The sequence below is a fragment of the Podarcis cretensis genome, assembly GCF_951804945.1.
Source record: "Podarcis cretensis genome assembly, chromosome: 6".
NCBI classification, from domain to species: Eukaryota; Metazoa; Chordata; class Lepidosauria; order Squamata; family Lacertidae; genus Podarcis; species Podarcis cretensis.
Window position 1 is genome coordinate 77637679 of NC_137175.1, and position 12116 is coordinate 77649794.

Genomic DNA, 12116 nt, shown 5'->3' on the forward strand with positions numbered 1-12116 from the left:
AGGCGCCGCTTCCCCTCATCCCTCGCTCCTTTCGGTCGCGGGGAGAAGTGTCTGGCTTCGCCTCCCTCTTGGATGGGGAATGATGATGGCCCGCTCTCCCTCCCTCCCTCCCTTTAACTTCGCGCGCAGGCGGGGAGGGTAATATATTTTTTTTTTTCGCGTGTGGGAAAGTTTTGGGTGTAATTTTTCTTTCTTTCTTCCTCCCGCTTAAGAGGGAAGAAGGCCCAAGGGGTGTGTGCGGGAGAGAGACTTGAGAGGGAGAGAGAAAGAGAGAGACTTTGTTTCTTTCTCGCCCAGCTGCAGAGGCCGAGGCGAAAGCCAGCCAGCCCAGCCGCTCCTCCTTAGCAAATCACTGCGGCGGGACAAGCTCGGGTCTAATGAAGAGAAAAGGAGGAGGAGGGGTTGCGGGAGCGGGGGGGGGGCTGGATGGCGAAACAAACAAAGAAGAACGCTGGTTTGTGGCTTCGGGACGCGCAGTTCTGCGCTCGTGACTGCGCCTTCTGACGTGCGGTGGGGGGGGGGAGACACACACGAGTGTGCAACTGCTGCTGCTGCTGCTGCTCCTGCTGCCTTAAAAGATTTCCACCTCCTCGTTTCCCTAGGAGCCCGCACGCCCCGGCTTGCGGGACCCACCCAGGCTCGGGAGATGGCGGCAGCAGCAGCAGCAGGGGGAGCGCGAGGTGATTCCAGCCTACGTGGCTCCAGTCTAGAGCTAGCGAGCGCCAGGCAGGATGGTGTGCTAAGGGGATGGCTGGTGCACGCACTCTCCCGGTCTCCCTGCCTCCCTCCCTGGGTTACTTCTTCTGATTGCCCCTTAACAAGTTTGTGGACGCAGAGCTCTCCTCTCAAAACAGGACTGGGCGGCGAGGGCGAGGAAGTTTGTACTTTTAGGTTGTTGTTTTTGTTAACCAATCCCTATAACGGCATTTAAAAGACCAGTACCAAAGACAGAGGGCAGATTGATTTCTGAAATGGAGGTCACTTTTAAAACACTGGCAGTTGTCAGATTAAAATGCCACCAAGGATGACTCTTGCTGTGAAGGTATGGACTTGTTTGTGGAGAAAGGATGATTAAAACAAAATGGGAAATGGGACACAGTTGCAGCTTTCTCTGAATTCTGCCTTGTTTGCCCCCGATATATAGTGTTCCCATCCACACCTCTGTTAGGCTAGTCTTTTAGCACCCCTCAGCACCTATATTTGATACTATCTCCTCACCTACACATTTCCTGTACACTCTTGTATGCAGTCATATTTTCCCAAACACAGAGATGTGCTGAGATGGGAATGGCGTTGGTTCTCAGGCTTAAAAAAAAATCCATTCCATGCTAAACAGAAGTATGAGAAAGGTAGTGAGATTCGGCAAATGCACACCAGGTCCATCGTGTTAATTTACTGAACCCACTTGGTCTGGGAAACAGATGAGAAATGCCACCCCTGCCCCCCCCCTCCAACTCAAAGTCCCGGCACATTCCAAACACATTACATCATGGGGTATTGGGGGGAGCCCAGCCAATCCGTGTGGGCGTTGTGCACAGAATGCTCATTGTCTCCACACTGCTGCACTCAAGTCCAAAGTGGTGGGGAGGAGTGGGGGAAGATACACACAAAGGAAGCTACTGCGGCTTGGGGTTTAGTTTCCAATAACTCCCCTGGGAAATAAAATATTCCAAGACTCCTCTTCATCTTGAAAATGTGTTAGTGGCACCTCATCTGTACACTAAAACAGCACTGTAATAAGGGAACATTTCATACATGGAAATAATTGAATGTAGCAGTAGCTGAATATTTCAGCTTTGAATGACTCCTATGCACTTATTTTTGTGCTCTAAGACAGTTTCACATACTTTAGCTGAATGTTTACTCTGGTATGCATCCCAGTCCCATGTATCTTAATCTGATGCATATCTATTTGTAAGTAACAGCCCAGTTCTATATATTTTTTCTCATAAGTAAGTCCTATTGAGTTCAGTAACTATTACTCCTAGGTAAGTGGGTATAGGACTGCAGCCTAAGTCACATTGATTTAATAGGGTTTATTAAATAGGGTTTAAAATGCAGTTTAGGATTGCATTCTAAATGTGGTGCTACAGGTTTGTGCTGAATTTTGTGATGTCATTTGGAACAGACATCAATTTTTGCAATATTGATAGATGTGAGCAGGATATATTTGAGCAATAATTTCTTGCACACTGCACTCCTTGACAGCATAAGTGGAGAAAGCAGTTCATTTTTAATATAGCCGTTCAAATGCCTGATTTATGCAGCCATAACCAGAATAGTTGTACTAAACAATTAGTGCAACTATTTCAGATTTTATTACAGTCTGAGTTACTGACTTACTGTTGTGGAATAATTTGGCTCCGTTTTATTTATTTACTTATTGGCAACTACTGGAAAGAAAACCAGGAGTTTTGTAGGGCATTTGTTACCAATGAAAGACACCTGATTCCTGATATCCAAGAAGGTGTGCTATTTTAGGTTTTTGTTAAAGAGTTTTAAAGGTTTTGAACTACAGAAATATAGCAAGTATTAGTCTATTATAAGTAAACTTATAGAAGTGTTTTCTAGAGAGGCACATAATTATTTTTCAACAGAAAAAGGCAGGGTAACTAACAAAATAAATATAAAACTTTTATGGCATACGTCTCTCCCTCATCTCTTCCAGAGTGACTGGCTAAGGTGATGAAGGTTAAGAGGGCATGGACTAGGCAGGCCAGAGTCCCTTTCCTTTTCATTCTGCATATTCTGTGCTATTCTGTTACTGACTTAGTTTCTTCAGCAGGCTATATAATTAAAACAATTCTATACAATTTTAACTACAATGCTGTTATCATTAATATCTTTTAGAATCCTGGAGCACAAGCTAGGCTCAGTAGAATATTGGACTTTCCCCCCCTTTGTACAGCTAACCTCCAAACCTTTTTATATTAAAAAGCAGTTTGCTATATGCCATGAGGAACTGATGTTGGAGAAACATGTCCAAAGCCCCTTTGTACACACCAAACTAGTTATGGCACTCTATAAATATATCACTAAAGTAACTTGTCAGATGCTTTGTAAAAAGAAGCTGTTCCTCTTGATAGGTGGCTTTTAATAGGGATCTTAATGGGCAGTGTGAGTACAACATTTCTATATACTCTTTTACAAGAAAGTAACTCATGACTTAGATTTAGGAAGTCCTGACAGTATGAGCTGTTTTAAACTGGAGCAGCCTGCTTAGGAAGGTGGTGAACTTTCTACAGTATTGGAATTTTTAAGGCAGATGATCATCTAACAGGGATATTGTAGCAGTTAATTTCCTGCATTAGAAGGGGTTGGACTAAGTGAACTTTGAGTGCCTTTCCAACTTTGTGGTTCTTATTTTAAAATGGAACTTATTTTTATGAAGGAGTCTTATAGTCTATGTGACATTTGCCTTTCTTTTAACTCAAACCTTCCAATGTCCAGTCTACATTTATAGTTAGTTATAACAAAGTTGCAATGACTTAACAGAAACTGTTCCTAAAAGGGCTTGTAGCTACCGGTATTTGCACAGCATTTTTAAGCTACTGCAGAACTTGATCCTGTTTCACAACTTCATGGATCCCATTTTTACAGATAAGAGACTGAGGCTGTAATCCTGTGCACACTTATCCTGGAAAGCTGTTAAAATGAAGATATTGGGATTTACTTTGGACTAAATAAACACAGCTGAGAGGCAACACATGCTTCAATTTATTTATTATTTCTGTTTTATTTACTTCTATTTTTGGGACCTTGCAGAGCTGATGTTGGTTAAGTAATATGTCTGATCACATCACAAAGTTGTAATTCATTTAAAATATTTTTCTAATATCAAGAAACATTGATGTAGTCAAGATTTATGTGGGGTAGGGGCAGAACCAAGCTATCTGTGATGCAGTTGGTCAGTTAAGTATTTTTATTTATTTACTTGATTGGGAGGGACAGCTGCCTCCCACCCTCTCTGGCTATGCCTATGCCAATAAACTTGTTTCTGCTCCCAAAGGAGGAATAAGGAAAAAGACAGAAGAGGAGATGACAAAGTATTAAACAGAAGTTTTCTTGCTTACTAGCTATAGTGGATGTGGGTGCATTTAAAGTTATAAAAGTTCTGTTTCTTTCTACTGATCATTTATTACTCCCAGAGTAAGAATTAGCTTCCTTTTTTCCATCTTACTGTTCATACTTCAATGAGGCAAGTATTCACACTTTCTTTTTTAGGCAATGTTTAATAATAATAATAATAATAATAATAATAATTTATACACAGCCCTGTTACTGCAGGTCTCAGGGTGGTGCACAAGATAAAATCAGAGTATAAAACCACAAAATGAAAACAACAATGCCACACTGTTTCTTCCCTATGGGTTGTCGCATTTGGTTATTCTTTATTATTTAAATATGCCTAAATTTCCCACCACCTAGCTCCAAAATTTGTCTTAGAATCTGGTAGTAATCTTGTTCCTGAAAAATAAGGGCAATAAAGGTTTGTAGTTCATATGATAATGCTAATCTGGGGATGAGAAGAAGGTGAGAAAAGTCAAAATAAGTCCTCCTTCCCCATCCCTTGAAACAGTGCAAGATTAGAATATTCTTTGCTGCTGCCTCCCTGGGTGACAGAACCAATCATACCGACACATGCTATTTAAAAATAGACAAAAGGATTTCCTCCATAGTAGGTTTCTAAAAATTCTTGAGAAAACAGGAAAATACAGTGAAGATAAGTGGGAGTAAGGAAGGTTTTCCTTTCCAATTCTCCTTAGTAGAGAATGAAGTCCAGATATAATCAATCCCAGCCCTTCTTCAGTGATTGTTGAGCAAGCCTATATCAGAATAGTAATTTTTCCTAGCACTTGTCTTAAACTGGTGGGCTGAGACCCACTAGGGGGTCACAGCCTGATCCAAGGTTTGTCGTAACAGGAGCACTACCATCATACAAATATATGGTAAAAGATTCAGAAATGCTTCCCCAAATGCATATTTGAGTTAAACATGGGCCCTGGGTCTGAAAAGGTTGATGATAACTGGCCCTAGTATTCACACAGATTGAGTAGGACCACAGCATATATAGGATTCACTCATCTGAACTAGCTGACACAATAGAAAAGCTCAACAGATATTGGTAATTTATGGCATAACAACAATTTAGAAATATTAGGGAATTTACATGTTAAAGTAATAGTCAGGGCAGTGTGCAGAACTCAAAGCCAAAAATTATTTTGAAAGACCCCTGTTAACAATACAATCCTGTGTTGATTTAGGCTTGCCTAAAGCAGACCCTCCAAGTGTCACTATTTTCCAGGGATGTCCCTGATTTAGAGAAGACGTCCCGGTTTCTGATTTGATCCCAGAATGGCCCGCTTTTCCTTAGGATATCCCTATTTTCATTGGAGAAATGTTGGATGATATGCTAAAGCCATTAATTTCAATGAGATTAAGCACCCCTAGCTCTGCATAGAGTCAGGCTGTTAAGCTACTACAAATGTTTTGTTAAATAAACTGGGAGCACAAGTTAGGATTACCAGGTGTCTGACTGGCATCGGCCATTCTAATACTGAGTAGGTTATTTACTATCTGGGATAACTGCTCCTTCTATATTATCGCTACAATTTGGAGAACTATAATGTGGCCTTTTCTCAAAAACAAGGCACGTAACATATAATATATGCTCTCTAAGCCCATCAAAGGTTGGAGGTATTCGATTTACAAAACCACACTACCACATGGCAAACTGCTCTTAAAATTAAGGGAATATTGTAAAAGCAATTCAGCAAAAGCAAAATGAGAATCTCCTTTGGGCAGTGCCCAGCGCATTGTATCTGACAAGCTTTAGGCACTGGCTAGTTTTTTCTCTCTCCCACTGTTAGAGTTAAAACCTAGTCAAAAGTGTTTTGGTGTGGCCCAAAGAATAATGACCCATCACTAATCAGGAACCTTAGGTAAAGGTAAAGGTACCCCTGCCCGTACGGGCCAGTCTTGACAGACTCTGGGGTTGTGCGCCCATCTCACTTAAGAGGCCAGGGGCCAGTGCTGTCCGGAGACACTTCCGGGTCACGTGGCCAGCGTGACATCGCTGCTCTGGCGAGCCAGAGCCGCACATGGAAACGCCGTTTACCTTCCCGCTGGTAAGCGGTCCCTATTTATCTACTTGCACCCGGAGGTGCTTTCGAACTGCTAGGTTGGCAGGCGCTGGGACCGAGCAGCGGGAGCGCACAGGGATTCGAACCGCCAACCTTTCGATCGACAAGTCCTAGGCGCTGAGGCTTTAACCCACAGCACCACCTGCGTCCCTCAACCTTATTGGACAATAAACATCTTATTGGACCTTATTGGACCTTATTGAACCTTATTGGACAATAAACATCTGGGTTGCAGTCTCTTAAATTCTGTGTGATATTAATACAATGCTGTTATTAGTTCATTGAGATAGTCCTGATATTTTATTTGGTCTTTCCCACTCTGCCTAGTCTTCTAAGATCTGTTCGGTCATCTGCATTTATCATCATAATTTCCTGTATTTCCGATTTTCAAGCTCTGTGTCAGGTCTTCTGTAGCTAAAATTACATCACCCATACATAAGAAGGAGGAATCCACAGGCTCAGCTGAGCCCCAAAGTTTGCTGAAATACAAAATATCTGATAAACCAAACAATAAAATGATAAATAGATTTAAAGAAGTTAAAAATAAAAAAATTGAAAACAAACATCAATAGACCATTGTCGGCGATGTACTCTTCATTGCCTGCTTAGGTCTGGCGGAATAGGAAAGTTTTCAGCTGATGTTTAAAACGTGTCAGAGAAGGTGCCTGCTGATGATAGGAATGACAGGTAAAGGCAGTTAAACATTTGCTAACTGCCTGCCGAAGTTCCTGCCTCTGTTTTCTTCAATTACTTTCTATCCCAAGAGAGTGCAAAATTCCAGCTGGACACATATGTTTAAGTACCCTGGAATTCAACAATGAGTAATAGAGAATCAGCTCAAATTGTTATGTAGCTACTTTCACAGATCTGTCTGCTAATAACTAAAGTTTTCTGCTTTGTTATAAATGGGACCAAATGCCAAATGTCAGTAAGTCAATTTATTTGTATACTGCTTTTCTGTGTACACTACTCTCAAAAGCAGTTCACAACAAAAAGTGTTCTTATGAAAACAAACAAAGATGCAAATACATTATTACTCATACAACACATAAATATGTAATTATCCATCATTTTCCTTATAAAAGATTGCAGAACAATTTCACAATTAATACAGACTAAAAATCCCTCAAAAAACCTTGTATTTCCTTACTAACATGAAGAGAGTAAAGATACCAGATATCAAAATGCACAAAAATATGAGATGTAAGGCCACTTCTAAGATAAAATTCTACTTACAAAGTCATAGTCTTGCTTGTCAACAAGAACTGAAATAAACATTGCTATTAGTGATAGTAATAGCAATTAAGTGGAGGTGTTACAATGATTAACAAATAAATGATATCCTACCTTTTTCCTAGCAGTCCATTTCCTCTCTTTTATCACAGAAACATATTAATGAACAATTCCTGTCTTTGTCTCATGCCTGTGCATCATGCTCTGTCCAAGAGGCTGTCCTGTTTTATTTATTTGTAAAATGTTTATCCTGCCCTTCATTATGGGCCACAACATAATTAAACCAACAGCAGCAGTTTACAATTTAAAATTCAATGTACACATCACCCCAGCTATAGGCAGATACAGTGAAAGGCATAGTGAAAATGAAATGTTTTCAACTAGCACCAAAAACTAGTTTATGCTAGTGTCAGTCTAACCTCAGGAGGAAGATTGTTCCACCACCAAGGGGGCTTTATTACGTGCTTCAGAAGCTTGGTCCTTATTTGATGATGGTGTGGACAGGACAGTGGGAGGTGCTCCTTCAGATAGCTGGGTTCTAAGCTGTTTAGGGCTTTGTACATCAAAACTTGGGATGCGCGTGGCGCTGTGGGTTAAACCACAGAGCCTAGGGCTTGCCGATCAGAAGGTAAGCGGTTCAAATCCCCACGACGGGGTGAGCTCCTGTTGCTTGGTCCCTGCTCCTGCCAACCTAGCAGTTCGAAAGCATGAAGTGCAAGTAGATAAATAGGTACCACTCCGGTGGGAAGGTAAACAGTGTTTTCATGTGCTGCTCTGGTCCGCCAGAAGTGGCTTAGTCATGCTGGCCACATGACCCGGAAGCTGTGCGCTGGCTCCCTCGGCCAATAAAGCGATATGAGCGCTGCAACCCGAGAGTCGTCCACGACTGGACCTAATGGTCAGGGGTCCCTTTACCTTTACCTCAAAACTATCACCTTGAATTGCATTCAGTAGCAAACAGGCCCCAGTGCAGTTCTTCAAGGACTGGTGTTACACAGTATCTCAAAGGTACACTAACCAACACCCTCACTGCTGTATTTTTTCCTAGCTGTGGTGTACAATCCACCTGCAAGGGCAATCCCATGTAGAGTACATTAAAGTAGTCTAAAGTTCCAGAGTATGGATTACTCTAGTCAAGCTATCTCTCTTCTCCGCCCTTGCCCTGTGACTGTACCTGATCCTTCAAGGAGAGTCCAACCCTATCCAGAAGACACTGTTCATTCCCAGACCCAGAAAGCACTAATCTATAGCACTGCCATTTAAGGTAATCCAACCCCTTACTGCCTCCAAACACAGATTAAGCATTTGCACAGCTCCAACTGATTCCAGTGCAGAGGAGAAATAGAGCTGGGGGTGATCAGAGTACTTGTGACACATTGCACCAAATCCCCAAATGACCACTTCTAAAGGTCTAATATATGCATTAAATGATGAATTAATAATGGGGTCCCTTTGAGGGCCGGTGGTATCACCAAGTCTTGAAGGTGACTTGCAACAGTTTTCCTTCTCTCATTATTTAGACAGGTGGAATTAAGAGGTCAATCAGAGGAATGTTGTTAAATTGGAGAAGTATCACCAGTTTTTATTTAACTTGTTCAAGGTTTCAGAATGTGTAGGAGATTTCTGATTAAATCGTCTTTGCTATAAAATAACATTACTTTTCAAAATAAAAAGGCTGTACAGTATTGCTGAAAAATTGGAATAGCTCTATAATAGACACTCAGATTTCTCTTGAGTGGGTGGTTTCAAGAATGTAGCCAAAATTACACTGCACATTTAAAAACATCAGTAAATTGCAAGTATGAAGTTGTTATCTGCTGAGATTTTTCATGTTTGCTACAAAAATTTATTGTTTATGTTTTACTTCACCAGAATATTACTGAAACATTTGTTGTTATTAAAGAGAGTATACAAAGCTTGCTCAAGTGGGACTTTGATTGTGCTACTATCAATTTGTTGTACTTGGTTTTGTCCATCTCATTGTATTTGAACTGTTCTTTGTGTATGTGCAATGCATATATGCCACTGCAGCAAAAAACAAACAATTGACAATAACATCAAAGCACAGTACAATGTTACCTTTGAATAAATTTATGGAAAGAGCAGGAACACAACATTGCATGAATGTTTTTCCCTCTCGGGTATCAGCCTCATGACGTCTGTTAAACAATTTATGTGTTCTGTTGTTTGATGTATGCGGAGGTAATTGCTCATAGATATAGAGGTCTATATAGATTTTGCAGGATACTTGCTACCTTTGTAACAAGACTTTCATTTTCCCTGGAGCAAAACTTGGCACAGAGACAAAGACTTGACCAGGATATGGTGCAGACCCTCCCTGCTATTCATGATTTGCTCTGGGGTATATTACTAATTCAGATGGTATAGATATTTGGGTTTAGTGTACAGGCATTTAAATAGGGACTATAAAGTATGGAAAAGAAAAACATGGAGTATAACCACTTCTTAACATTTGTTATTTATATAAGGGCAGACCAACTTCTTAAGAATAAGCAGCTAGACTAGAATGTAGAATACAGCAATTAATGAGTAATGAGATCTGAATGATACCTGTTAATACACTAATTACCTACCGCTAGACACTTAACTGCAACTGTGTGCACAACACAGTAGTTAATCTGACCCGTTTCTCCATTTTTTTGACTTTTGGCCTAGCAGAAACAGGGTTTAATTACAGCACTATGTTCCAAATTTTTTTTGAGAAGGTCCCTGTGTACCTTACTGGGGAATAGCTTTAAGTAATGTAGCATGATGGCTAAGAAATTGAAAGGTAGATGACAAAACCAGTACGGTAATTTACACTTATTTACCTGAAAAACTTAACAGATCGGAGTGGCGTAGCAGCTGGTGGATTAGGACCTGGGAGACCAGGGTTCAAATCCCCACATGGCTATGGAGCTTGCTGGATGACTTTTTGCCTGTCACTGCCCCTCAGCCTAACCTATCTCACAGAGTTGCTGTGGAGATTAAATGAAGAGGGGGAGAACCATGTTCACCACCTTGAACTACTTAAAGTAAAGGATGGGTTATCAACTGGTGATGTCAAGGACTAAAAAGATATCGCAAAATAGCTTTTGAGTTTCAAGGAACACTTTATGTTTAAAAAGGAAGATGAGCTAGGGTTATGTATTAATGGTACTGTAGAACATCTGCTTTACAGGCAGACTATCCCAGGTTCAATCCACAGCATCTCTAGGTAGAGCTAGGAACATCCGCTGTCTGAAACCCAAACTGCCACTGACAGTAGATGTAGAAAATATTGAGCGGTGTTCAACTACTGTGTCTCAACAGCACAAAAGGTCTTCTTTCTACCGCTGCCTGCATGTACCCTGCACCACCACCAATCTACCCGAGAGGTTAGGGGAATTGTTTGAACATATGGGGGGGGGGCGGGGGCGGGAAGAGTACATTTTGTTACACAAGCAGAAATCCTTGTACAGTGGTACCTTGGTTCCCAAACAGCTTGGCTCCCGAACAAATCAGCTCCCGAACGCTGCAAACCAGGAAGTGAGTGTTCCAGTTTGCGAATGTTTTTTGGAAGCGAACGTCAACGCTGCTTCCGCAGCTTCCAATTGAGTGCAGGAAGCTCCTGCAGCCAATTGGAAGCCACAGCTTGGTTTTTGAACAGTTTCGGGAGTTGAACAGACTCCCGGAATGGATTAAGTTCAAGAACCAAGGTTCCACTGTACTGCCAGAATGTTCACATAGCACTTATTTGGATACAGCCCAATGTCTGACTTTGGTATAAGGCAGCTTCCTATATTCCTGTGTTGCTGACATGGTACATGGTATATGTCCCACTTGCTACATGTTAATTTTCAAATAGTATTTTCACTGTTACTTCATTTAAGACATTTATATACAGTGGTACCTCGGTTTACGAACTTAATCCGTTCCAGAAGTCTGTTCTTAAACCGAAAACATTCTTAAACCGAGGCGCTCTTTCCCTAATGAGGCCTCCCACTGCCAGTGCCCTTCCACCATTCAGATTCCATTCTTAGACCGAGGCAAAATTCGTAAACAGAATAGTTTGTAAACAGAGCTGTTCTTAAATTGAGGTACCCATGTACTGCTTAATTATTTTTGTTTCTAACTGATGCCCTTTGCAGACTAGTAAGGTTAGTTTATGTGCAGTGTGCAAGATCATAACATTGTACCACAACATATTTCTACAAAAAGCAATGACCCCTTTCTGTCTTTGAAAAATATAAGATTCAGTAGCTTTTTAAAGAATCTGTAGCACTAATCAGAATAAATGTGGCTCCTATAAGGCTGAGAGCAGAAAAGTGAAAGAATTATGATCAATTCATTGCCAAAGCAGAGATTAATTTTACATGATGTACTAGGTAATGAATTACTAGAAGCCTGAGCAATATTACCTGTCTATTTAATTTATTCAGTTGAAAATTTCTATTTGTCCTTCTATCTGGTTGGTCCCAGCATAAAACAATTAAAAACAATAAAATCAAATAATAATAGTCTGGTGCAGAAGCACCTCACCTGTGAGTGTGAAGCCTTTAATCTAACTTCCTGGCAGGCTAGTTGCTTGCTGCTTATGAATGGGGTGAGAGGGGTGAGGAGGTCAGTGTGGTGCAGACCACCAGCATGAGCACCAGCTTGGCTCCACTAGTAAGTTTGCACCATGCCAACCTACTTGTTGGCTTACAAACTGTGGCTTATTTTAACTGGTTTGGCATTTTTTTCTGAACCAAACATCCT

General features: G+C 41.0%; 1 protein-coding gene and 1 long non-coding RNA gene across 2 annotated transcripts in view; one reads left to right on the forward strand and one right to left on the reverse strand.

Moving 5' to 3' along the window:
- Positions 1-12116, forward strand: part of CNN3 (calponin 3) — a 29090-nt gene that overhangs the window by 1107 nt on the left and 15867 nt on the right. The window lies entirely within an intron of this gene.
- On the reverse strand, positions 587-9023 carry LOC307218972. The gene is made up of 4 exons (XR_013840212.1): positions 6718-9023; positions 6349-6622; positions 5660-5937; positions 587-5621 (listed from the first exon to the last, which is right to left on the reverse strand). It is a non-coding gene; the product is annotated as an uncharacterized lncRNA (long non-coding RNA).